The sequence below is a fragment of the Macaca mulatta genome, chromosome X, assembly GCF_049350105.2.
Source record: "Macaca mulatta isolate MMU2019108-1 chromosome X, T2T-MMU8v2.0, whole genome shotgun sequence".
NCBI classification, from domain to species: Eukaryota; Metazoa; Chordata; class Mammalia; order Primates; family Cercopithecidae; genus Macaca; species Macaca mulatta.
The window spans coordinates 6759534-6781797 of NC_133426.1; the positions used below are offsets into that span (position 1 = coordinate 6759534).

At 41.2% G+C, this 22264-nt stretch overlaps 1 protein-coding gene and 1 long non-coding RNA gene across 6 annotated transcripts in view; one reads left to right on the forward strand and one right to left on the reverse strand.

The window, feature by feature from the left end:
- The window catches only part of STS (steroid sulfatase), a 284875-nt gene that overhangs the window by 81215 nt on the left and 181396 nt on the right, over window positions 1-22264 (forward strand). The window contains exon 1 of one of the 5 annotated variants that reach the window (XM_077988101.1): window positions 21582-21754. The exons of the other annotated variants lie outside the window; for them this stretch is intronic. The gene's annotated coding sequence lies outside the window, so the exon portion shown is untranslated. Of the gene's footprint in view, window positions 1-21581; window positions 21755-22264 lie in introns of those variants that run through there. 5 annotated transcript variants of the gene reach the window in all.
- LOC144338723 (uncharacterized) lies at window positions 2731-21548 on the reverse strand. The gene is made up of 4 exons (XR_013413046.1): window positions 21411-21548; window positions 20976-21102; window positions 17582-17657; window positions 2731-3292 (listed from the first exon to the last, which is right to left on the reverse strand). It is a non-coding gene; the product is annotated as an uncharacterized LOC144338723 (long non-coding RNA).

A 22264-nucleotide genomic window follows, 5' to 3' on the forward strand; every position in this document is an offset into this window, starting at 1 on the left:
TTTTCATCTTGCCCCTGAAATTCCCATCTCTTAACATATGCTGTTTGCCTTTCCTGCTAGATTCTTTTATGGATTTCCTATGCATGTCTTAAAGGATATAGATGAAATATCTAACATTTGCATACCTCCTGCTATTTCACATGTCATATGCGCAAACATAAATATGCATGCATAATAGACATTGGTTGTAAAAAATAGTGGAGACCGAGTCAGTCATATTTTCGCCTAGAAAACATCACACACTTCATCTGTGTGGCCCCTTGGTAAGCTGCTGTGTCAGCGTGAATGTCATTTGTTTGGTTTTAATTAGATTCTGCTCACCCCCTTGGCTTCAGATGCTTTGAGAGGGGATCCACACTTTCCCTTTAGCAGAGCTTAGGATCTGAGCACTGGTGAGACTCTAAGTCATGCTCTGGTTACAGCCTGGCTGCTCACTTGTTGGGTTTTTGAAGAGTCCTCTTTGTTTTCTGTCTTGCCCTGGATTTGGTCATTCCAAATTCCCATCCTAGGTTGGGGACAGGGATAGGTGTGTGGCTGCCCATGGGAAAGATTCAGAGTGCCTTGGAGGAGTGTGTCTGTGCTTCCCTGCACTGCCTCACTCTGAGTTTGTTTTTGCACTGTGTGGTGTACAATTCCCCAGGGGGCTTCATGAAGACTGCAGGAGTGCATTGAAGGGTTGGCTGCAGGTGGGCTGTCTGGCCGGAGGCTGATCTGCCGTGCCAGCCTGCCTACACCCAGTTTTTCATGTCGCCCAGAAGTGACATTAAAAACTCCTTTCAATGTCAGCTGGATTCTTCCTCTTCTCCCCACTCCTGCTACCAGGGGTGAAAGCAACTGAAGGTTTCTTCTTTGTAGGAAGGTTCATCACATCCTGGATTCTGGTTCATGTATGTTTTTTCTGCATCTTCAGCCTTTTTTTGGGGGGGGGGGCGGGGGGGGCGTAGGGGCACAGGGTTTTACTCTGTTGCCCAGGCTGCAGTGCACTGGTATGATCATGGTTCACTGCAGCCTTGAACCCTTGGGCTCAAGAGATTCTCCAACCTCAGCCTTCTGAGTAGCTGGGACTACAGGCATGTGCCACCATGCCTGGCTTATTTATTTATTTATTTATTTGTAGAGATGGGGTCTTTCTATGTTGCCCAGGCTAGTCTCAAACTCCTGGTCTCAAGCAATCCTCTTGCTTTGGCCTCCCAAAGTGCTGGGATTACGGACATGAGCCACTACCAGGTCCATCCTTAGCTTTTTGATGGATCTTAAAAGGCCATGATTTTAATTGGAAGCCTCATAAATCACTGTTGGGAATGTGAAGTGGTTCAACCACTCTAGAAAACAGTCTGGTAGTTCCTTCATAATTTAAACCTAGACTTTCCATATGACCCAGCCATTCCACTCCTAGGTATGTACCCAAAAGAATTGAAAACAGGCGTGAATGCTCATAGCTGCATTATTCATGATTTCCCTAAAGTGAAAGCAACCCAGACATGGTGCATGATTCTGTTCATATGAAATGTCCAGAATAGGCAGATCCATAGAGAGAGAAGGCAAATTAGTGGTTCTCAGGAGCTGGGAGAGAGGAATGAGGAGTGACCACTGACAGGCACAGGGATCTCCATTTAGGGGTGATGAAAACATTCTGGAATGAGATACACATGACGGTTGTACAACATAGTGGATGTACTAAATGCACTAAACACTTTAAGTGTACTAAAACACTTAAAGTGGTTTAAATGGTGAAGTTGATGTTATGTGAATTTTGTCATAATTTAAAAAGAAACTATGAGTTCAAGGCTTCGTGGCTTCTTTACCTTGTCAATGTGTATTCACTGGTCCCTTTGGCTTTCCACATCTTAATTAGTGTGGAGTCCTAATTAGGGAGGGAGGTCAGGCTAGGGGGAAGGAGGGAAAGTAGAAAGAGAAGGCAGGTAACTTATAAGTCTCCTTTTCTTCATGCTCCGGAACACGTAGCCCTCCTGTGCAAATAACTCACAGTCTGCCTGCACCCAGCTATCACCAGACCCTTGGCTGATAGAAAATTGCAAGTTAGCTCACTGCGACCTCGGCATTATCGGCACTGCACAAAGCCGTCTTCAGCACACAGCACAAGTGCCATCCTAGAAAATCCCCAGGGAGCCTTTGTCTCTTTGCAGTCAGCTCTTCTCTCACTGATCTGCCTGTTGCACCCTTGCAACATATTTTCATACTCTCTCTAATAAATCTGCTTTTTTTTTTTTTTAACCTACAACTGTCTTGGTAAATTCTTTTTATTCCTGCACCACCAACCACAGAGAGTCGCCACTCACCTGTGACAATTAGCAATTAAAGCTGACTGCTCTTTTCATAGCCTATAACTTTAATTTTGTTTTTTTCTGTAAACATTTTCAACTGGCCACATGTGTCTTGAGTAGACAGAGGGTAATTGTCAGCTTTTGCTTTCTGGTTGTCCTGTTAGGGTATTGGGATCCTATGGCAAAGAGCAACAGTGAGGGTAAGTGGAAATTCTTAGGAAAACCTAAGGACCACATCTGGGGTAACAGATTAAGACCCAGAGCCCAGGGGCCAGGAGTTTGGTAGAAGCAGAATGAAACAGAAGCTCTGGGAAATGGAGTGGTCCCCAAAACCAGGCACCACCTGCAGGTGCATGAGTGAGGAGGGAGGGATGGTGCATGTATACACTGCATTAGGGTTAGTGAAACCTTTATACAGTGCATTAGTGTTAGCAAAAGACACTTATAGGACTTTATCCCCTTTATTTTTTTTTTAACCACCTTGAGAAATGGAACATGGGTTTGGAGAAGGCAGAGTGACATACATTTTATTCTGTTGCAATTTGGGTATTCTGGTACCTTAGTTTGCCTCTGATATGTTTTAGCCAAGGGGAAGAGGCTGGCAAGGTTTCCATTAAAATTTGTTTTCACCTTTACTTACACCAATTTGGTAGATACAGCAGGTGAGCAGTTTCCCACATTGAACAGGAGCATGAGAAAAACGTATCTGCTTTTGGTGCAGACAGCCCAGGTCTGGAGACCCTGGGATTGGGAAGGCTGGTTCCATTGAGTAGAAGCATGGAGAGCGTGAGCTAGGCACCATCAGGGACCATGGTGTGAGCTGCTGTGGACACCCAAACACGTGGGGGCTCTCCTTAAAGTGCCTTTTGGCTGATTGTAGATGTCAGGTCCACTTATATTTCCCTGGGTTCTTGTGGCTTGGATCCCTGAAGACTCACCAAGGATGTGATGATTACATCACTGTGGGCAAATTTTATATTGCATCTTCCTCAAGCTGGACTTTGAACCTAGGAAAATGATGTTTTAATTATTTTTTGGTACATTATGTTTGTACATATTTATGGGGTACATGTGAAATTTTGTTACATGCATAGAATGTGTAATGATTAAGTCAGGGTATTTGGGGTATCCCTCACCTTGAGTGTTTATCATTTCTGTGTGCTGGGAACATTTCAAATCCTCTCTTCTAGCTATTTTGAAATATACAATATATTGTTTTTAACTATAGTCACCCTACTCTGCTATGGAACTAGAACTTATTCCTTCATATAACTGTATTTTTGTACCCATTAACCATCTCTTCATTGCCCCCACCCCCTACACCCTTCCTTGCCTCTGGTATCTATCATTCTACTCTCTACCTCTGTGAGATCAACTTTTTTAGTTTCCACATATGACTGGGAACATGTGGTATTTGGCTTTCCGTGCCTGGCTTATTTCACTTAACATAATGACCTCTAGCTCCATCCATGCTGCTGCAAATTACAGGATTTCATGCTTTTTTAAAGGCCAAGTAATATTCCATTATGTAGATATACCACATTTCCTATATCCATTCATCTGGTGATGGACACTTAGGTTGGGTCCATAGCTTTGCTATTGTGAATAGTGATGCAGTAAACAAGGGAGTGCAGGTGATATGGTTTGGCTGTGTCCCCACCGCAAATCTCATCTTGAATTGTAATCCAAATTATAATCCCCACATGTTGGGAGAGGGACCTCATGGGAGGTGATTGGATCATGGGGGTGGTCCCCCCATGCTGTTCTCATCGTAGTGAGTGAGTTCTCACAAGATCTGATGGTTTTATAAGGGGCTTCTCCCTACTTTGTTCTGCACTTCTCTCTCCTGTAGCCATGCAAAGAAGGTCTCTCCTTCCCTATCACCTTCCACCATGATTGTGAGTTTCCTGAGACCTCCTCAGCCATGTGGAACAGTGAGCCAGTTAAACCTCTTTCCTTTATGAAGTACTCAGTCTCAGATATTTCTTTCTCTTTTTTTTTTTTTTTTTTTTTTTTTTTTTTGGGACAGAGTCTCACTTCTTTACCCAGGCTGGAGTGCAATGGCATGATCTCGGCTCACTGCAACCTCCGTCTCCTGGGTTCAAGCAATTCTCCTGCCTCAGGCTCCCAAGCAGCTGGGATTACAGGCACATGCCAGCACACCTGACTAATTTTTGTATTTTTAGTAGAGATGGGGTTTCATCATGTTGGCCAGGCTGGTCTTAAACTCCTGACCTCAAGTGTTCTGCCTGCCTCAGCCTCACAAAGATATTTCTTATAGCAGTAAGAAAACGGACTAATATAGGAGGACTTCCTTTGACACACTGATATATTTCCCTTTAGATAAATACTCAGTAGTGGGCTTGCTGGATCATATGGCAGTTCTAGTTTTAGTTTTTTGAGAAGTCTCCATACTGTTTTTTATAGTGGCTGTACTAGTTTACATTTTCACCAACGCAGGTCACCTGCTGGTCATCTAATTACCAAAGCAATTTTTACAAAATTCTTCTACATCTTTTTATTTATAGATCATCACAACTGTCTGTACCAATTTATGACCCCTGAAAAAGGAGCAGCAATTATGAGACAGCTTGTTCAGGGGAAGGAGCTCAGTGTACAGGTTAGGGCTTCCCATCCTTGTCTTCCTATGACAGATACCCAGGCTGATTACCATGTCTATGGAATACCTTTAACACAGAGGGTTAACTAGCTTGCTGCAGTGGGAGGTAAGAATAACAATAGCCTGGCCATCCACTGATCCTGGAAAATGCTCATCCACGGAGCAGCTGAGCCAAGATGGTTTGAGCTATCTTTGTCTTGTTTCGTCATCTGGTTGTTAAATCCCAGAGGCCCTCTGATATTGACAGCGCAGATGCTGATGTGTATTGAATGTGTGGAAGCACTTCACACCATTCCCAAGTCCCTTGCTTTCTCTACTCCTCAAACTTGTGTGTATTTTATTTTCTCTCCTTTTCTACCTGCTGCCCATGGTTTCATCCTGCCTGATTTCCCCCGTGACATAACCCCTGGTTATCAAATGCTGGAAAGTCAGATGAGATGGGAATGCTCTATGGTGTTTCATCCAGGGGACCCTGGAAAATGCTAATATCAAAAACCTGTCGTGACCAAAGCTTCCTGTGAGGTCTCTGGAAAAACTCTGGGCACAGAGATGCCCTCAGGGGGCAGAATAACACTTTATTATTGTCTCCAGTACTGGTCCTCAAAGAACTCTCACAGGAGACTGAATTCTGCCCAGAGCTCCTTTCCTGCATGTCCCAGACATCCACCATCATTTCCTTCTAAGGCCAGACTGAGTGACTCTGTTGCCGACATGCAAGGAAAGGGACTTCTCTTGGTTTAACAGGAAAGGAAATAGAGGGACACAGCAAATAAAAGGGTGGTGGAGCTGTAGGACTGGGACAGAGCCTATATGGGAGAGCAGATGTTGGCCAAGGAGGGAAAATTGACGCTCCAGTCAGAGGCAGCTCTGAACTCTCTTAGCTCCCTGTCATTCTTAAGGCAGTCTCTGGGAACCTTGGCTTCTTTAAAACACTCCCCCTCTGAAATCTGTGACCCAACCAATGACTTCAAACTTCAGCATCCTTTAGGCACTGGGAGGATGTAAAGACTATCCTCATCCTCACAGGGACTTTATTGTTCTTGAATGTGATCCTTCACAGGAGAAAGAAAAAGTCTTAGGCTCATCCTGTGTTAAGTATCAAAGTTTCAATATATGTTTCTAGATGTGTTTTTTTTTTCTTACAAAATCCTTCTATAATTCGCTATTATCAGTGAAGAGGTCATTTAAACATAGCCTTCTAAACCTCTTCTTCAAATCCCGCCATCATGAACCATCGCACTGTTCTACAGTGCCAAGAACTCTCCAAATATGGTGGCCTCTTAACATGCCAGAGAGGAATGTTTTCAGATTCCCCAGAACGTTTAGGACCACTATGGAACACAGTCCTCTCCATCAAATTTGGTACCTTGTAAATAAATGAAAATACTAGGTAAGCTGTGATGAGTGGTTCATAGCAAAGCATTTGGATTTGGAGGTTGGGTTGAGGTCTTGGATCTGAGCGAGAGAGAAATGGCTCCTTCCACATGGTAGCTTTGTGGTGAGCACCATTTATATCTTGCCTCAGGGAGAGCACAAATATTACACATAATGGACCTTCTGGATCTCATTGGAGAGGTTAAAACCAAAATTGCAACAGAAGTATCCTGCCTATGACAGCACTCAAGTGTATCCCAAGTTCATACATTTACTAAACTAACAGGGATAAGGAGCTTACACCAAGGTAACAAGCATTGTTACAATTAATTCCAGTTGCTTTGGTCTGTGGTATGCACTTATGTTTGAAACCTTGAACCTTCAGGAAAACTGTTTGAAAAATATTTAGTTAGCCGGGTCCATTGGCTCACACCTGTAATCCCAGCTCTTTGAGGGGCTAAAGTGGGAGAATCATGAGCCCGGGAGTTCAGGACCAGCCTGGGCAACATGGCAAGATCCCATCTTTACAAAAAATTTTTTAAATATTGGCCAGAGAGACACAGTGACTTGTGCCATTGGTCTCAGCTACTTGGGTGGGAGCATTGCTTGAGCCCAGGAGGTTGAGGCTGCAGTGAGCTGTGATCATGCCACTGCATTCTAGCCTGGGAAACAGTGAGACCCTGTCTCAAATAAAAATTAGTCTTCTGAAAAGTATAGGGAAATTAAAGGAAATTGAAGTCATAGCAGAGATATCCAGTGTTGGTTATTACACATTTGTGAATGCGAATGTGCTAGCTCTTTTTGTGTTCTGGTTCCTTTTACCTTGTTTTATATATAACCTTTAGATAAGCTTTGAATTAGACAAAACATGTTCACCTTTTTTTCAGCAAGAATGTTTTTCTATAATATATATTTATTGGAAAATACCCAAATAATGAAATCTGTTATTTAATTTAATATAACTTTATATTCTAAATTATGGCCAATTTGTTTCCAAGTATTTATCCTATTACATTTACCTAATTATTTTATTTTAATTGTTTACCTAGATTATTTATGAAGACTGTGATAGTTACGATTTAAAGTTATGAAACCGCCATTGCAAAATTATAACTGAGACAGTGAAAAAAGATTTGACCTAACTGACTCCATCTGGCTCTTAACCTCCAAGCTGTCCTTGTTCATTCCTGGGCATAGGTCAAACTAACTTTGGCAGGAACTTAGTTTATAGATTAGCTTTGAAACAGAGATGATAACAGCCCTTTCCCAAAACAAACCTCCTTACTGCCTGTGGACTAGACTGCCTAAAGCCACAAGATTAGAAGTTATGGTAATTTTACTGAATTATTCAAGATGTAGCTATTTTCATTAAACCAATATCAATGTCTTATTTATTAAAAATTACACAAGCAAAGGTCATTCTGTTTTGGGCTGGGTTTTTAGTTTTTAACCCCTATGCCAAAATTTGGCACCTTATAGTATTTGACAGGGATAAGTATGACATTGCTTAATTAATAAATGCAAACAATACATGCTGACAATTCTTAAGAAATTTCTAATATTACTTACCAATAATTTTAAAGCTAGCTTATTTATTAAAGGTTTTACTTAAGTTATATCAACTTGAAAAAGCATTTGACTAGTCCTTTTTTTCCTGATAAAGTATTTAAGTGCTTTTATTTTTCTTCAAGCCAATTAATTAGAGCTCTTTTATATATTTTTAGTAGTGAAACATTGTGTACACAACGCATAAATACATGGACGCATTAGGTATGCAAATAGAAGTACATTTTATAGATCCATAAAGACCATTCTTTTTTTCTTTTTCTATCTTAGACTTTCAGATTCTTGATAACCTGTTTTACAGCCCTAGGTGGTTGTCAGCTAAATAGCCTTAAAATTGCATGTTAAAGGAAACCACTCAAGTAAAAATCAAACAGCAAATTTACATCATAAGGTAGAGAGAGAAAAGGTCTGGTGTTGCTAGAGGGAGATCCTTTTATTTTTCTTTGAGCAAATCAAACATAAAATTACACAAATCTATTATATGATTGCATAAGGAGACCAATTTTATTTAGATAAGGACTATCTATATTTTAACTAGATTTCTCAATTCTGGGCAGAACCCCCCAAAAAACCAAAGTTTTGCTCAAAAAAAAAAAAAAAAAAGACAAGTTCTTAGGAGAGAAAAACAAAACAACAAAACATGAAGGCCTTTTAAATACAAACATGCACACACACACACACACACACACACACACTTTTTGTTGTTGTTGTTGTTAGTAGAGACGGGGTTTCACCATGTTGACCAGGCTGGTCTTGAACTCCTGGCCTCAAGTGGTCCACCCACCTCAGCCTCCCAAAGTGCTGGGATTACAGGTGTGAGCCACCAGGCCTGGCCTCAACATGTTTTAAAGTTCATCTGTGTTATTGCATATTGCAAGATTTCTTCATTTTGTAAGGTTAAGAATATTGCAAGAATAATACTGTAAGAATAATATTGCATTGTATGTTGTGATGGTTAATTTCATGCATCAACTTGACTGAGCTAAGGAATGCCCAGATAGCCAGTAAAGCATTATTACTGAGTGTGTCTGTGAGGGTGTTTGTGGAAGAGATTAGCATTTGCTTATTTTTTATTTTTATGGATTTAGGAGTACAAGTGCTGTTGTGTTGCATGAATATATTGTGTCGTGAAGTCTGGACTTTTAGTGTACCCATTGCCCCCATCATCCAAATAATATACATTGTACCCAATAAGTAGTATTTTCTCCTTCACTGCTTCCCACACTCCCATCTTCAATAGTCTTCAATGTCTATTATTCCACTCTGTCTGTGTGTACTCATTGTATACCTCTCACTTGTGAGTGAGAACATGAGCTTTTTTACTTTTGTTTCTGAATCATTTCACTAGGGAACGTTTTCTTTGCTGTGGTAAAGTTCCTGTTATGTGAGTACATTGTTTACATGTCTTTTGCAGCAACATGGATGAACTGTCCTCCAGTTTCATCCATGTTGCTGCAAAAGACATGAGCCCATTCTTTTTTATGGCTGAGTAGTATTCCATGGTGTGTGTGTATACACACAATGTGTGATATATATATATATAGCACATTGTTTATATCCAATCATCATTGATGGACATTTACACTGATTCCATCTCCTTAGCTCCAAGTAGATTCAGAGAAAAAGCATCAGATTATAGAGGCATAAACATCAAAGGGTTTTAGACATGATAGGAGCCTTTTTATCGTACAGCTGTAGAAACAGAGACTTGCAAAGAATGGGTGACATGTCCAATGTTGACAGCTAGTTAGCAGCAGCACTAGGATGGCAGCCGCCATCTCTGGATCCATTGCTCAGTGTCCTCCCCTCCATCTCATGATGCATCAACTGGAGCAATAACAGAGAAGGGGGAAAATAAGGAGAAAGCCAGGAGTGGTTGCTGACACCTGTAATCCCAGCTACACAGGAGGCCAAGGTGGGAGGATTTCATGACTCCAACAGTTTGTGATAAACCTGGAGTACATAGCGAGAACCCATCTCTACAAAAATTTTTTTAAAAATTAGCTAGGTGTGGTGGTGCATGCCTGTTGTCCCAGCTACTCAGGAGGCTAAGGCAGGAGGATTGCTTGAGCCGGGGAGTTCACGGCTGCAGTGAGCTGTGATCATACCACTGTGCTCCCATCTGGGTGACAGAGTGAGACCTTATCCTGTGCTCCCATCTGGGTGACAGAGTGAGACCTTATCTCTAAAAAAATTTTTTTTTAATTTAAAAAATTAAAAAATCAGCAGGAGCCAATAGAATCTTCACACATGCAACATTTAGTGTGCCCCAAACCCTTCTAAAGACTTCAAATGTAAACAAATAGGTTAGGCAAGACTTACTTTTTGAAACATAATTTTTATAATTAGTATTTTAGTAATACTCTGTATATTATAATGAATTTAACTATGCTAGGTATAATTGATTGTATTGAAATGATAGAAACAGATTCGCTAAATCAGTAAAATGTGAACATTTATTTTAGAAAAATCACAAGTGATTTAAATAGGTATTTAAATCTATAGAAAAGTCTGTTTAGACACAATTTCAGAATGGGTTTTTGCTGTCCTCATGTCAGACTATTTTTCTTTATCGATTTAAAACAGGACCTTTGTTGGATAGTAGCACTTTGTGAATCAAATTTCACCACTGTACATACCTTGGATTGAACAAAGCTGCTTTTCTTCTAAAAAATATTGTTTGTCGTGCAAATTTTTCTCTGTTTTTAATAAGCCTTCTTCCCTGTCGAGCAAATAGATCAGGAACATTTTCTTTGCTGTGGTAAAGTTTCGGTTATGTAAGCACATTGTTAATTTTCTTTTAATGAACAAATTTAATATAATTACATCTCTAGTTATAAAAATGTTCCTTTGTCTGTCTCCTTCCTAATAATGCTGTTCTAGGAATAGCTACTTTCTCCACACACAAAAAAAAATTTCATGCTCTTTTGCCAAATTAACTTTGTTCAGAAAAATAATTTTTAAAGGGAAAATTATGCAGTTTTTCAGAAGTTAATGTGCCGTGTTCTTCATATTTTGGAGTGGAGCAGCTTTATTTAATTTTTAAATACTTTTATGTCAGCTGACTCTGTTTCAATTTTGTGAAACCTCTTTATCAATACCTTGTTCTAAGCCAGGCTTGTAGGAAAGAAAAAGCAAAGTCCAATTACTTCTGCTGGTAATAATTTATATGCAGTGGGATTCTAAGTGGCTCTTTTTGTTTTTTGAGACCGAGTCTCTCTCACTCTGTCGCCCAGACTGGAGTGCTGTGTCACTGTTTTTGAGACCGAGTCCCTCTCACTCTGTTGCCCAGGCTGGAGTGCTGTGTCACTATCTCAGCTCACTGCAACCTCCGCCTGCCAGCCTCAAGCAATTCTCCTGCCTCAGCCTCCCGAGTAGCTGGGACTGCAGGCATGTGCCACCACGCCCGGCAGATTTTTTGTACTTCTGGTAGAGATGGGGTCTCACCATGTTGACCAGGCTGGTCTCAAACTCCTGACCTCAAGTGATCCACCTGCCTTGACCTCCCAAATTGCTGGGATTACAGGTATGAGCCACCCTGACTGGCCTTAAGTGGCTCCTAACAAACTTAAATTTTTCACACCTTCTTAATTGGGCTAGATGGTATTTCTCATCCTAGTCCTGATAATATCTACCCCCGGGCACATTTTGGAGGTATAATGAATGATATGCTGTCACACCGAGCTAACCAAAATCATTTTATGATTCAGAGATTAATATAGACATGAAAAATTATTAATGGGCTTTTATCCTATTGGGTTCAATTTCAATAAAATGGTCTGCACCTGAACTAACCCTTTCACCACATAGCATAGAAAATGGAAATGAATCTTCTCCAAGGAGCGCGCACACACACACACACACACACACAGATATGTGTGTGTGTGTGTGTGTGTGTATAATGGATCCCTTCTATGGTGGCATCTTGGTGTGGAACGAATTCATAATCTTAATCCTCCAATATTTTTAATTGTTCCCTACCCAGCTAATGGGACCAGTATCTTTCCAAGGGGCAAGGCTGAAGTCATCATTGATTGTTGCCTCTTTCTGACACTTCACATCCAGGCAATTACCAGCTTGTGTTGATTGTGTCTAAAATCGGCTCAGTTCTCTCCAGTTCTCTCCCGCCTGCCCCTGTGCTAGTCTGGACCAGCTTCCTTGGGGGGCTATGACCATTGTCGTGGGATCCACTCCAGTTTATGCGCAACCCTTCTGCCAGGGAGCAACCAGAATGCCTGCGGGAGTGTAACAAAACCATGCCTGTCACCCCTCGTGTCCTCAATCTCTGCTTCATCACTTCCGAATAAAGATAAATGCCCCCAACCTAAAATAAAAGAAAGAAAAAAGGTAAATGCCCTCCATGTCTGATCATGATGATTTATCCTGACCTCTCCTCCACCTCACAGTCAGAGTTTTGCATGGAAAAAATAACCAACCAATCAATGCACACAGTTTGTAGGAATACTGCAACATCAGCAACTTATACAATAATGATAGAAAACAAAGAACACGGAGAGAAACACACCCATATTACCTGAGTGGCTTTCTGAGTGACTGGTTGATGCTTTCTCTTTTGTACATTTATAATACTAAAAATACAACAAAACATTTATTTAAAAAATCAATTTTTGTGTACAAAAATCACAAAGTGCAATAGTCCAAAGTAGGTCTCTAAATAGCTAGTTTTTTTTGGTGAGCTTTTAGTTAGTGCTCATACAGAGCCTGAATTTTGCTCTATTTAATCTCTTTTTTAGCCATTTCCCTTTGGGCTACCCTAAATGCCCTTTTCTAATTCAGGTGCTTTCAACTTTCAGTTATAAAACAAAAATTCATTTTTACATGGTTGCTGAGCTGAGACATGTGTCCTTAAATTGCTTATATAAATTCTGAGACTCATTACTAATGAAACATGTTCTTAAAATAAATTCAACATGACATTTCAGAGCTGCTGTCCTGGGGAGCTTTTTTCCCGTCCTCACTGACAACATTGAACTCCTCACCTCAAGCTATTGGAGTTATCTACTACTGTGTAACAAATTACCCCAAAACTTAGCAGCTCAAAGCAACTCGCGTTTGTTATCTCATTGTTTCTGTGGGTCAAAAATCCAGGCATAGCTTAGCTGGATCCTCCTCAACTTCTAGGTCTCTTTCAGGCTACTTCAGGTGCCATGGCTGTGGTCTCATCTGTGGTTCAAAAGTGGCAGGATCTCTTCCCAAGCTCATTCAGATAGTTGTAGGCAGGACTTAGTTCCTTGCAGGATGTTCACCTGAAAGCCTCATTTTTTTTGCCACCTGTTGGCTGGACACTTCTCTCTTTTTCTTATAACATGGGTCTCTCCACAATGGCCACTTACTTCATCCACAGCCAGCAAGCAATATCTAGTTTGCCAGCAAGATAGAAGTCATAATCTTTTACAACCCAATCACAGAAGTGACATCTCATCACTTTTTCCATATCCTACTCTTTGGAAGTAAATCACTAGGTCTAGCCCATACTCAACAGGTGGGGAATGTATCAGATGTGAATACCAGAAAGGAAGTCACTGGGGCCACTTTTAATTGGCCGACCACATTTTTGTTCAAAACTCTACTACTGTACTTATTATACTCTACATAACATTTTATTATTAATAATTGTACTTTAAATAATAAGAACTTTATAAGTTAATAGTAACTTAATATTATTAAATAACTATAATGAACAACTATGGCCTCTTACTATGATTCCCTTGCTGAATCAATAAGTACTAAGAACCCAAAAGGAGAGACCCTGTCTCTATAAAAAAAAATAAAAATAAAAATTAGCTGGTCATGGTGCTGTGCCCTTGTAATCCCAGCTACTTGGGAGGCTGAGGTGGGAGGATTACTTGAGCCTGGGAGGTTGAGGCTGCCGTGAGCTGTGATCACGCCACAGCACTCCAGCCTGGGTGAAAAAGTGATACCCTGTCTCAAAATAAGTAAATTAATTAATTAATAAAAATAAAAAAGGCCCTAAGTGTGTAGTTTTATCCTCAAAATAATACTTGTATTATTATTCCTCTCTTACAGAAAAGAAAACAAGCTAAATATATAGCTTGTGGTTTCACTGCTAGCAAGCAGGGGAGAGAGAATGAAAACCTGAATAGCAGAAACTGCATTTCTGACTCCACTGCCCACTTTAGTGGGTTTTGTACTTGTGGGTTTCCTCATTTGACCTGTTAGAGTCTTGCAGGGTGACTGTGTGTCTCATACAATCATAGAACCACCATAGGACTGCTATAATGTCATCTTTCTAGGTTTTGCCCTGTGTTTGTGGAATTGAAATGGATTTGGTTGAATTGTCAGTGAATTGCTTTCCACTGGAAAGGTGTAGCTAGACTAAAATGATCCTAATAAGTTACATTTGTCTAGCCCTTTATTATTTTGGAAACATTTCTGGGAGTCAGGTAGGGCAGGGTCTTGCTCTGTCACCCAGAGTAGAGTGTAGTGGCACAATCATAACTCACTGCAGCCTCAAACTCCTGGGCTCAGGCCATCCTCCTGTCTCAGCCTCCTGATTAGCTGGGACTACAGGCATGTGCCACCACACCCAGCTATTTTTTAAATTCTTTGTAGAGATGGGGTCTTGCTATGTTCCTCAAGCTGATCTTGAACTCCTGAGCTCAAACAATTCTCCTGCCTTAGCCTCCCAAACTGCTGGGATTACAGGTGTAATCTACTGCATCTGGTTGCATTTTGGAAACCTTTTATTGCTAGTATCCCAAGTGACTCCCCCATGGTCAAGGTGACATCTTAGGGTGATGTGCAGAAGAGTGATTCACAAGGAGAACATGCCTCCTAAAGACTCATAGCTGGTGGCCTGAGATGAGGCCAGAGCTCTGACTCTTATTTTTCCTCTCATTCTGCTAGTTCTTGACAAGCAGAGAATAAAAGCCACCAAAAAGAGAACTAAGGAGAGTTAGGAATGAGAGAGTAGCTGCAACAAAAACAGAGACTATCACATTCCCTGGGTTGGTTATCTTTCAGGAAGAATCGTGGTGATCTGCGTTTGCTTTTTATGAAAGGGGGAGATCCCGAAAAGGGAGGGAGGTGAGAGGACTATTGGAAGTAGGTCAGGGGAGAGAGAGATAAGTTTGTTTCCCAGGCTGGGAGCGGTGGCTCACGCCTGTAATCCCAGCACTTTGGGAGTCCGAGGCGGGTGGATCACTTGAGCTCAGGAGTTCGAGACCTGCCTAGCCAACATGGCGAAACCCCATCTCTACTAACAAAATAAATAAATAAATAAATAAATAACTAAATAAATAAAAGATTAGCCAGGTGCGGTGGCAGGCACCTGTAATCCCAGCTAATCGGGAGGCTAAGGTAGGAGAATCGCTTGAACCCGGGCGTCAGAGGCTGCAGTGAGTTGAGATCACACCACTCCACTCCAACCTTGGCAACAGAGTGAGACTGTCTAAGAAAAAAAGAAGAAGGGTATGGCTCCCAATGACCAATGTGTAGGAGTAAGGATTCTTTGGGGTTCAGACAGGCAAGGAACATGATGCTGTTGTGCAGAGTATAACTCCTGATAAAAATGTAAGGTAGCAAAAGATTTGCCACATGGACAAGTGACAGAATAAGCAACTTAGAAGGCATGAGAAGAAGGAATGCTTGCAGCCTAATGTTTTCCTTGAAGAGCCTTTTTGGAGGTGGTTGCCTATGTGCATTGGAATTTAAGGGCTTCCATAGCTTGCGGAAGTATATTATACCTGAGAAACATTGTCTGTTAACATTGGAGGTGCACTTGTGGGTACAAATGAGAAATTTGCACCTACTCAAATGGTTTGGCATTTCCAAATCCTTGGGTAGATGCTGGTCTGCCTACATATAGGAGCAGAGGGAATGAATTGCGATTCTGTTATGTCCAGAAGGTGAAAATTCTACAGATGATAGAGTGGGTAACATGCTAGCACTAACTCAGTGGTTTCAGCTGGAAGCAGTTGTGTTCCCCAGAGGACATTTGGCAATATCTGGAGGACATTTTTTATTTCACAACTACGGGAGAACAGAGAAGTTGGGGACAGCATCCTGTTGGGGTTTAGTGGGTAGAGGCCAGGGATGGTGCTAAACATCCTACAATGCACAGAACAGCCCCGCTCCCCACCAATAAAGACTCATCCAGTCCACATGTCAATAGTGTTGAGGCTGAGAAACACTGTTAACAAAATCTGAGTTCCGTAAGTCAAATATCAACTCATGATAAAAACGTGTTCCCATGTTATTTTTTTCACACAGGAGAAATTAGTTAAGAAGTAGGCAAAGCAGTTACAGTGCTTGGTACATACTAAGCACTCGAAAAGCTGTTATTTTAAAATAAGAAAAGCTATGTATTTATTTCCTGTATGAAGTGAAACAGGAACCTAGTAATGAAGCAGAGACACAGAACACAGCCTCCTGGCTCTAGCCTTCTCTGATATGAATGCTATATGTTGCACTCTTATGGGGACAGGAGGTTATTAAACTCACTCTTTTGCAAATTCCTGGTATTAGTTATGGATTTGTAAGCCATTAAATCTACTTAGGGACCCCGATGCTCCAACCCTGAGCTTTTCATGGGCATTATTAATGGTGTTTTCAGTTATCTTAAAAATCTCTAGTGTGTCTCACTCTTCATATTTAAAGACAGATGCTAATTTTTGAGCCTTCTCTGTGCCCCGTAAAACCTTCCAACCATTTAAAAAATAGTGCATGGCCCTGCTTAATTTCCTCTCTGGTTGAACTGGCATGAGGGCCTTTTAATTAAACAGAATAAACATACATTTTTGATTTAATATGGCTTTCTTTGATACTTGCTTAACCAGCCCCTGCTCACATGGTGTCTACAGTCTAATTAGGAAGGGGAACAATAATCTGAGCTCAGATTTACAACCCTTCTCTGTCATTATTTATTCATTTGCCTAGTCCACAAATAGTGACTATTTATGTGTGCCAAGCATGAGAGAGGATGGTAGGTACATAGCCAGGAGGCACTTAGACTTCTTCCTGGCTGCAGAATGCTTCCAGTGCAGCAGGGAAGCTTAAACACAAAATAACTAAAACTGCACTTGCTTGTATCATTAGTGCTGAGAAAGAAATGCACAGTGATAAGAAAAGGGGAACTTCCTCCCATGCAAGGAATCTGAGACGGTGTCCCCAGATAAGTCATATGCAAGCTGGGGATGGGGGCTAAAGATTGGCCTCTCCAAATTATCTCTGCCCTTCTCTTATTCTTCAGCCTTTCCTCACCTCACTCCAATATGAGGTCCATTGTTAGGATCGCAGTGTTGAAGGTAGGAGAGTTCACCCTTCATTACATTCACCTAGCTGTTTAAACAGAAGCATGCAGCACTTGTACAGATATATTTGCTCATATTTGCAATTTCTCTGTCACAGATGTGGGGCTAGAGCCTGGATTTGCCAGCCAAAGAATTAACAGATGTTGAACGCAATGAAGAATTGTCTCAAAATGGCTGCTCCAAGAAAGGGATAGTGTTTCTAATAAAAAGAACATTTGTTAGAGCACACATCATCTTGAGCCTAGCCTTAGAAAACCTGTTCACAAGATAAGCCATTGTTCACTCTTTGTTACCAAATTTGTGTTTAAGGAGTTAAGATTTGGGAGAGGCTTTCAACTTAGCTGTGGGTCCTGCCCAGCACAGTGTTCGCAGTCTGCAAGGAAGGTAGCAGGGTATTGCATGGGATTTTATGTTAATGATGTTTAAGGGATGATAATTCTCACCCAGGAAGGAGATGATCCATTAGTTACACTCTCAGTCTGTGTCTTAGGCCAGCGTGAAGCCATTACAGATCTTTAGCTGCAAAATAATAATTTTATGATGAGATAAGAGGTAGTTTTATTTCTGCCCTATTTTAAAAGAGAAAAGATGCAAGGCCTATGCCAGGGACTAAATCATTTCATTTCAGACTTTGTATAGAATTCATGTCAAATGAATGTCATAAATTATAAATAAAACATAAGTGTGTCACATAAAATAATTCTATGGTAATAGTTAATGACAGAGCTGAGCTGAATAATCTAAATATAGCAAGTGTGTGTGTGTGTGTGTGTGTGTGTGTATTTTCATATAAACATTTTCCTCTCTCATAGAAAGTGAATGTGACCATCAAACACATCCTTGAATTCTAGAATTAGTCCCATGGACTTAAGTCTCCCAAGGAGATAAAAGTGAAGAGACTTAAAACAAACAAAAAACTCTTTTGCCCTATTTATTTGAATAAATAAGAGTAAGATAGTCAATCACTCAATCACTTTGCAAAGTTTAGTAATCTAACTGAATAACAGAAGTACCAACTCAATGTAGATAAGAAGAATTGAGTGGATCAGGAGGGAGAGAGGTGATTGACTATGATTAGTAGTGTCATGTGTGAAGGAAGTACCCCCAGACTGCCGGTCACATAGCTTCCCACATTTACTCTGTCTTCTTTAAAAAATATCATGCTTCTCAAAATACTTCACATTCTAAGAGTGCAGCTGTAAGAACATAGAGTTGATGATTGTATGGAACAACTGTATAGGATGTTGTAAGAAAAAATACTTCTCTTGGAGCTAAGAGGAAAACATAGTTGACACTGAGTTCTCTCTCATTACTGAATGTCTACTGTCTCACACCAGCTTCCTCTTTTGCTGTAATAGAGTAGTATTCAAGCAGGGGAAATTTTTGTCTCCCGTTCTCCCAGCAATGGCTGGTAGAGTCTGGAGACATCTTTGGATCTCATAACTGAGGGGAGTTATACATGCTACTGGCATATAGTGGGTAGAGGCTAGAGATGTGCTGAATATCCTCCAATGCACGGGACAGGCCCCTACACTAACAAATCATCCATCCCCAAATGTCAATAGTGCAGAGGTTGAGAAATCCTGGTTTAATACCATTCATGACCTGTAATGGAACCCATTATCCTGGGTAATTTCCATTTGTGTGTACTCCTTTACTAAGGCTCAATTAAGTGATTTAGTGAATATTTATTCACTCACAGGGCCATGGGGGAGAACTGCTAAAGAAAATTGAGGGATTATAAATACTTAATGGGAAGACAAGGTGAACACACATGAAAACAAACCCAAAAAATTCTACTTCAAAATGTTGTTGATTTTCTCCGAACCCTAATTATATGTATTCTATCAACATTTGCAGTGCATACCCTTTGTCTGTTTTTGCAAACTGTCAATTCAGATAATATAGTATCTCAGTGAATTGTTGCCACAATAATGTCATGTACTAATTCTCTCCCAAGCTCAATAGATTAACACAACAGTGTATGTTCTCACTGGTTTGTTTGTTGGCTGAAACAAACAAGCACCAGCCTGCCTGTTGGGCTGCGTCTGCTACAAATGCATTTATTCTGGGGCTCAGGCTGAAAGGGAGGTAGCACATACTAGAGAAAGAGCTTCTTGTGGTGATGGCAAAAGTACAACAGGACCAAGCTAAACATGCAAGCATAACATCTCTGTTTCTCTCATATCTGATAGCATCCCATTGGCTAAGACAAATCAACATGGTTGAGCTCCAAATCAAGGCAGAACAAGTATACTGTGGTCTCTGTAAGGCCAATGCAAGATACATGGCCTCACTGAATACCAGTGGGTCAGAGAAAGGATTGCATTATTTTAACTAATAAGTTCATTTTATTATTTCCATTTCAAATTTAACATTATAAGAACTTTTCTTAACTTGTTTTTTTGATTTATTTCTATTTATAATTGTGACAAAATACACATAACATAAAATTTTCCATCTTAACCATTTTTAAGTGGAATTAAGTATGTTCACACTGTTTTGCAGCCATCACCACTATCCATCTCTAGAATCATTTTCATCTTGCAAAACTGAAACTCTGTATCTATTAAATAATCATTCCAAATTCCCCTGGGATGGAGAACTTCTTTAAAAAAAATAATTACCACCCATTTTTAATGGGAACAAAGCTTATTTTTATAGACATAATTGGCATATAGCATGCATTTAGAGTTGTCAGCCCAACCTATGCCTAAGGTGTATTCTATCCAGGATACAGACATGTCTTCAGACCCAAGGTGGAAGCCCCACAAAAGTCTGTTTTACTGAGATAAAGAAGCCTGTTGGGAAGGGATTCGTTCCAAGTTTAGGCCGAGAAGCAATATGGGTCGCAGCCAGGGAGCCTGCATTAGAAAAATGGGTTGACATTCAGACCCATGTCCATCAATCACTCAGCAGGGAAGTCTACCTAATTCTCAGGTTCCAAGCAGTAGTAGGTTAATCGAAGGGGGAAAAAAGTGAAGTGTGCTTTTACTGAAATCTACATGGAATGTTAGGAGCTTAGGGCATCAGCAGCATATAACTGGCAGCTTCAGGAGTGACCAGTACAGGAGCCAACCAGCTGGCAGCAGGAGGGGCTTTAGCAGTGTTAAATCCTGGAGCCCATGAGACGGAGCTCAGTATCCTTATCATCAGCCACCAGTGGTGGGACTCAGACTGGGTGGGCAGTGGTTGTGAGGTCCTTTAGGCAAGACCTGTTTCTATCAGCAGGAGCAGGAGGCATCACTACAGAGCCCTGGGAAATGACAGGCATTATTCAGTAGCCAAGGGAACTGCTCGAGTAATTAGAAAAGCACTGAAGTCTCCACCATGTGGAATGCTGAAAAACCCTAGAAATACTGGGTTCCAGGGACAATCTGAGAGAGAAGAGCCATAAGGAGTCCTGGGTGCTAGTCTAGAAACCACAGCTTGCTATGAGTATGACTAGGGCAATTCATTGAATCTCTCTGGGTCTTTGTTTTCTCTCCTGAAAGTAAGAGAATTGGGATACATGATTTGCCTGGTCTTTTCTAACTGATATTATATTACCTGAATATTATATGGATGTTGTTATATGATCTCAAGACAGGCTTTACATTCATGCCAGGTTTTGGTTGTAGAAAGTCTGTATTCTTTATTTAATTGATTAATTAATTAGAAGGAGTCTCACTCTGTCAACCAGGCTGGAGTACAATGGCGCCATCAGAGCTCGCTGCAGTCTCGAACTCCTGGGCTCAAGCAATTCTCCTGCCTCAGCCTCTCAAGTAGCCGGAACTACAGACATGCACCACCACGCCCAGAAAAATTTTAAATTTTTTTGTAGAGATAGGAACTTACATATTTCCCAGGCTGGTCTCAAACTCCTGACCTCCGCCAATCTTCCCTCCTCAGCCTCCCAAAGCACTGGGATTATTGGTGTGAGCCACCATTACCAGCCAATCTCTCTGAGTCTTTGTTTCCCCATCTGAAAATAAGAGAATTGGGATGCATGATTTGCAAGAGCTTTTCAAACTGAAGTTATATTATCTGAATGTTGTGATTTGCTCTCAAGCCAGCCTCTAAGTTCATGTCAGCTTTTGGTTGTGTAAAGCCCATAGTCTTAAACCATGCTTTAAAAAAAAAAAAAAAAAGAAGGAAAGAAAAGAAACAGGCAGTTTCTCATTTCTTTCCAAGCATAAATATTAGCTTAAGCATTACTACTGCCGATGTGAAGACTAGAAGGACATTGATATTGAGTAAGTAAGACCTCAGGCTACCACACTGCACACCTACCTGCCACCTTCCCTTCCAGGGAACCAAGCTAGGCCTCTCTCTGGCTGGGAAACCTGTTGAGCAACCTCCTCATATTTGTTGCCAACATAAGCTCTGGTTCTAAATGGAGAAGCTGTTGCAGGGTGGGGCAGCAAAACCGCAAGAGTGAGAAGAGAGGCAAACAGCAAAATGAAGTAGAAAGCCCACATCCTCCTCAACAAGAGGGGGTAGAACTCAAAGGAAGCAGGCTGCTGGAACACGTACACAGACTCCATACAAGCAAGACACTGTGTGTGTGTTCAAGCCGCCATCCTCCCCAAAGATTCCTTCATCTGTTATTCTCACAAGGAATGAAATGCAGTGAGGTGAGAGAGTGTTGGGATGGCAGACATGGATGATGGATGAATTCTCTTCCCTCTGTACGTTTTCCAGCACAAAGAGCTGCCCCAGGCTGTTGACCCCATACACTGAGTTTTGAGAGGTTTCTATGTTTCCTTAGAAAGTTACAGTGCCTTGGCCGGGCGCGGTGGCTCAAGCCTGTAATCCCAGCACTTTGGGAGGCCGAGACGGGCGGATCACAAGGTCGGGAGATCAAGACCATCCTGGTTAACACGGTGAAACCCCGTCTCTACTAAAAAATACAAAAAACTAGCCGGGCAAGGTGGCGGGCGCCTGTAGTCCCAGCTACTCGGGAGGCTGAGGCAGGAGAATGGCGTGAACCCGGGAGGCGGAGCTTGCAGTGAGCTGAGATCCGGCCACTGCACTCCAGCCTGGGTGACAGAGCGAGACTCCGTCTCAAAAAAAAAAAAAAAAAAAAAAGAAAGTTACAGTGCCTTAGAAAGGCACAGTGGTTCAGGCCTGTAATCTTAGCACTT